Below are 6,023 nucleotides of genomic sequence, written 5' to 3'. Positions count from 1 at the left end.
TAGGTCAAATCCGCCATTAGTTTCCGCTGCTTGTAAGTCATATTTTCCATTAGCTTCTATTTCTTGGTACTGTACTTCTAGTAGACACCAAGATAAGATGACTAATAATGTCCTTTAAGACAGAAATTTTAATGATCTACAAAAAGTATGTCTACTTGTTAAGACAATTGTTTCCTTGACTGTTTAAGTATTACAATAAATTTTCCAGTTTGATTCTCCTGGTTTCAGAAATCATGGTTATGATTACCAACGTTTTGTTAGCTGTTCCTAATAGAGTTATATAATGGGCATGTCAGAAGAAAGTATATTTCATCTTCTATGCCATTCTACTTACAGATGTTATGGGTTCTTTCTTCCCAAGGTGTATTTCAGATGTTTCATCTACGAGTTTCATAATGTAGTTCATGTGAGTTGGTTCTTAGTTTTGTAATCGTAATTTTCCACGAGTTTCATCTTGTGAGGATCCATGTGAGTTTCTAATTTGTGGTTGTTGATATTTCGTTAAACCATATTTCTTTACATTTATTTGGTTTTTTTCATTTTTGTGGAAATGGCCAATGATTTTGGTTTGAACGTATGATTTTAGATTGTACATTACCTATAATTTTATAATTGATAAATTATCCCAGATGACCCAGTGTTTTGACAATTTATCTGAGTTTTTTTAACAACTTTTGCATAGATCTTTTTTAAAATGATTATTGGAAATGAGGGGAATCCTATCTTCATGAAGATTAGCAAGCTCATATTTGTGTAGCATTTTGAGTCTTTAGAGCTTCATTTTCAAAAGGGAAACATAGCTGCATCCATGATTAAGAAAAGAGTAAAGGACCGTATTACTGTTAACTTTTTGGAATAATTTATGATAAACAACTTGTGTATATGTTCAATCTTACAGATCTACATATTAATGTTCATATTACAAACAACTGAAAACTACATTGGACATTTTATACAAAGACAATAATGTGTTACAACTGCCATGATGTAGAACAGCCTTCCTGGGATCAGAGCTCAACCAATACAAATTCCATTGGAACTGGCCTTAAATCTTTATTAAGGATACAGTACATCATCTTAAATTTTCAATTCCATCTCAAATGATGAATGCAAATGTATGAACTGAACACTTAACAGTGGCCACAGCGACAATAGCAAATTATAAATCATGAAGATTGTGAAATTGTTTTGTTAATATAATCCTTCCCTTTGTCTAGGGCTGCGGCGTCTAGAACCACAACAAAAGTAACATATGCATACACAAATAACAGTAATCCAAAATTTTGGTCCCCTCATCTTTATCCTTTTCTTGCCCTTCTGAACACAGCTGCATGAAACATAGTGTCTAATCAGTTAACCACGATGTAAAGATAATTAAAATAGTTCATCAAAGAAGACAACTTTACTTCCTATAGCTTCAACTTGTCAAGTAAATTATCTACATGATTCCAGGTCAACCTACATACACTTTCTACACAAATGATATTATAGAAGGTTTGAGCTGTACAAACACCACCGAGAAGCAAGTACTGGCCATGCATTAAACATTAAAGCTTGTCATCCATTTGTATGGATATGTGAAACAGAAAAATGGATGAACAAGATCCCCTACTTGAACTTCAAGAACAAGAGTATCTGACCTAGGTTGAAGAGAACTTAACAACTGCACAATATCTATGGAGTTATAAAAGATACTGGGATACACAGCTTAATTTGGGTTCATATGAGCCACTTGCCCATACAGATCCTTTTCCTTTCACATAACTGTCATTCAGAGGCCCTTTTCTCCTGTCCTGCACGTGAATATGCTTGATTTTCTTAAAGAACTTTGGAGTCACAGAAGGTAATCCAAACTGTATGACCAAGAAATTGGGGTTAAGTTAAATGCCTTCAATATCCTTGATCTTTTCTTCAAGGTAAAGGAGTAGGGAAACCATCCCTAAAGTGATTTCTAAATTCATGATTGAAGAAGGTGACAAAAGAACTTGTATTGCTTATTCTTTAGAGGTCAATGGATTTAATAAAGGAAGTTTTCTTCGGTGCATTCACGAATCTGTAATTTCATTTCAATATGGCCATCACGGAAGGACTTGAAATGAGTTGATAGACAAAAATTGGTAACAAAATGAGACAAGTAGGTTACAAAGAAGAAAACGGAGAATTTTTTGATGGGGCACCATGCTTAGATACAACTCCCTTATCTCCTTAATTAAAAGCGATATGGAAGCATCCATATACCATCACATTTGCATTAAATTCTCATGGTTGGGGTTCCGTCTGTATTACTTAACTCCAGTAACACTCTTGCAGAGCATGAGGATATTTCACAAGTGGAAAGGGTATGTCTCAGAAGCTGTGCCAAAGGGTAATAGCTTGCTCTTCATTAAAATTGTAAAATTCAAGGTCAAAAAAAGGAAAAATTTCTTTGCATAAAAAACTTTCTTTATATGCACTCAGTAGTGCCTTTAATGATTGAATCAAACAGAGCAGAACGATTATATAAGGAGTGATGGCTAAATGATGAAATCCAGTAGCTTTTGATTTTGCGAACTTCCGAACAGTGGAAATATACTTGGTGCTGAAGATCGATATTACCCTGTGGGTGGACAAGGTGATGCAAGAATTTGATTTTTTTCATGTCATATATTTATTTTCCCAGTTTGGTTAGCATCTCACCAATAATTTTTTTACCAGGTCTAGGGTTCCATAACCTTTATACCTTCACAATTTTACCAATAAAAGATGACAGCCCTTAAATTTACAAAAAGAATTTGAGACTCGGAAAACCTAACCCCCATTACACTGTCATTTCCTTTGTCAAAACAATCTCTAGAAATAATTTCAAATATATGAAGGGAAACATCAGAAAAGATGAAAACTTGTGAGCTGGTTCACACTTTGCAACTCTGTATTCTAAATTTCTAATCATAATTCCTTGAAATGTTCAGATTTTTTCATGAGGAAAATCGCCCAAAAGATAATCACATGGTAACAAAAAACACAAAATTCATATCCAAAATAGACCACCATTAAAAATCAACCAGAACTTGCTCTAGACCATCCCTACCATACTTGATGAATCATGAATATATAAAATTATCCCACAAAACTATCCAGCACTAAAAAGTATACCTACATGCACAAAAATAACATAACCCAACAAAATAAAACTCAGGTTTCAATTATTTCAGGTAAGCTTCTATCACACATTGTCTATTAATCATACTTATAAGACATATTGCCATTAACCCAGGGGTTATTGTGGAATGCCAGTTAAGGTGTAAGAATCCTAGGGGCTTCCTGATTCCCCTGTTTAACAAAAAATCATAAAACCCTGTTTCTAATATGTATGGATATGTGGATCAAAAGTATGGATAGATTCAAAACCCCCTAAATCTACTTCATGAATATGAATGCCGGTAACAATTACACAAATTTTATAAAACTATAAAAGATACTAGGATACACAGCTTAATTGCAGTTCATTTCAACTACTTTTCATAAAAGAATGATCAGAGTTCACATAAGCAGTCTGCTATAACTAAATATGTCTGATTCTTTCAAGGAATTTTAGTGCAACATTATGGAAGCTAAACAGGATGTCCAAGAAACTGGGATAGTTATAAATGCCTCTAAGGTAAAGTTGCAGATAAATCATTCCTTAAGTTGCTTCTAAATGCTCAAGGGCCAAATTCCTTGGGAATGAGTTCCTACATTTATTTTTTCAAAGCCAATTAAAATATATAATCAACCTAGAGCCCCTTGGCCTCTGAAGAATTGTGATGCAGATCAATTGATCAAAATTTGAAACCAAAACTGTGTGTTTAAAAAGACATACATCTTCCGATAACAACAAGAGTGATGCCATGAAAACTCAGGCACAAGTGGAGGTTGTGGAACGAACCCATCTCTGCATGCCTGTTTCAATTTAAATACAAAAAGAAAGGAAAGGCCAGTTTAAGTTCCACAATGCATTTCTGCACAAAGTACTTAAGTATGAGGTAATATTGATGATTACATATATATGAGATCCCCTGTAAACCTGGCTGTGCTTCAACTATAGGGTATCCAAAAGCTCTGACTACAAACAGAAGCAGAAAATGAAACAGTTTGAATAATAGAAGAAAGACAATTAAAGGCTGGTGGATGGCCAACAAAAAACAGATCTTCTCATCAATGGGGTTTCTCTTTTCCTATGAATCCCTTGCTGGCAAGATAGATGAGCAATGCCTCATAAGTTAACCATAAGAAAATGAAGGATGCAAATCCCTAGAAATAAATATTGGAAAATCAAAGCAGTGCTGAAAAAGGAATAAAAAGGTCCCAGGTTAGTGATGCATTGCTAGTTATGCCTTATCTATTCATATTGTTTTATTTAATATCAAGATTTATTCACTTATGGGTATTTTACAAATTATCTGAAAACCAGAAGCTCTACATGTATGGATAGAGGATAATTTCAAAGAATTCAATCTACAATCTATGAGATATATACTTCCATTTCTATAAATTTAAAAAAAAGAATCAAAATCTAACGAAAAAAATCCCCATTACACCGTGTCCTATATCTTGGGCCAAAAATAATCCCTAAGAAACTTCAGAAACCTGAAATCTTTTAAATTGTTACACTTTGCAGCTCTGTGCTCGAATACTTTGGAGTGTCCAAAGAGAAAAATTGAAAACAGCATGCCCAGAACAGCCCACCACAGAAAAATCATTTAAACTCGATCTAAGACCAATTGTGGTATAATCTTTAATCTAATTAGGAATAACAACATAATCCTATCAAATAACAACCATAGTCCAATTTACTTGAGCCCAGCTCCAATTAAACATTGTAGACTAACCAGACAACGGAAATCAGTTAAATGGAAGCATATCATCCATGCAAATGCCCTGAAACATGATACTGTTATATAATTTACCCATTTATCTAGAATTAAGATCCACAGAGCTAAAAATTCCAAGAAAAAAAAAAAGAAAAGGCTTTGATTGAGCTTACGCGTTAGCCGATAGGAAGTCCTTTGGATCCGATCTCCTGCTAAAAACGATGCAGATGATTAAGGAACCATAATTAGCCTTAATGGTTGTCAAGCTGTTGGACTTTGAACGCTATTTGTTATATGGTTTCGTAAAATGTGAAGAGCTTGGTTGGCCATCTGATGAATCTTATAAATTCATAAAACTTTTTGAAAAAAAAAGGAAGAAAACGTGTGTAAGCGGGGCTGGCTTCCACCCGTCAACGGCTTTTACATTTATTTTTATGTAAAAATGGGTGGCGAAGAAATCTACAGCGTTTTATAACAAATGTTTGTTGTGATGCCCAATTGCTGGTTGAAAATGGATAAAAACAGAGCTGGTTTCGACACTAATTGTACATGTGGGCCCTAGGCAAATCTTAATGGGTCTCACAATTGAATAAACTATATAGTTGTAGTTTTCCATTTGTTCTCATTTTCATTTTTTATTTTTAATGTAATAATTTAGGGCAAGGGACTCGTTCATATTTTAACAATTGTTTTTCATTTCGTTAATTAAAAATTGTTGATGGGTCTTTTGACACATTCAATACAGATTGAGTGTTTCCACTCAATCTCTTTTGAAAGAGGTAGGAAAGGTAGTACTTTAGACCTTCAGAGGTCACTTTTATTGGGTCACAACAATGCGGATGGTTAAGTGTTTGTTATGGCATGTTAAACAAGAGGGTATGATGGTTCCAAGCTGAAAGGTATAAGCTTTTGATCTATTTTCGAAGCTAGAATATTAAAAAAACAACAAAAGATAAGACAAGGCAATAAGAAAATGAATGATCAATATTATATCCAACCAATATTATTAGCAAAATCCAAGAAGTGTTATACAATTAAATCATTTAACATGCTAGATATTAGCAACTCAAACATGTAAATGAAATCAAACTTTTATTACTTTTCTTTTCAGGTGTTCATTTTATTCTCAATCGCCATTATGCATGCATAGATTAATTTATAAAAATGAAGATACTTAATAAACTTTTAAATCTA

General features: G+C 33.6%; 1 long non-coding RNA gene across 1 annotated transcript; it reads right to left on the bottom strand.

Moving 5' to 3' along the window:
- Nucleotides 1–836: 836 nt before the first annotated feature.
- LOC131048040 (uncharacterized) lies at nt 837–5,376 on the bottom strand. The gene is made up of 2 exons (XR_009106348.1): nt 5,003–5,376; nt 837–1,327 (listed from the first exon to the last, which is right to left on the bottom strand). It is a non-coding gene; the product is annotated as an uncharacterized LOC131048040 (long non-coding RNA).
- Between the last annotated feature and the right edge of the window lie 647 nt (nt 5,377–6,023).

This window comes from Cryptomeria japonica, chromosome 3, assembly GCF_030272615.1.
Source record: "Cryptomeria japonica chromosome 3, Sugi_1.0, whole genome shotgun sequence".
NCBI classification, from domain to species: domain Eukaryota; kingdom Viridiplantae; phylum Streptophyta; class Pinopsida; order Cupressales; family Cupressaceae; genus Cryptomeria; species Cryptomeria japonica.
Note: the sequence above shows the minus strand (reverse complement) of the source record. Positions and strands in the feature narration are given on the sequence as shown.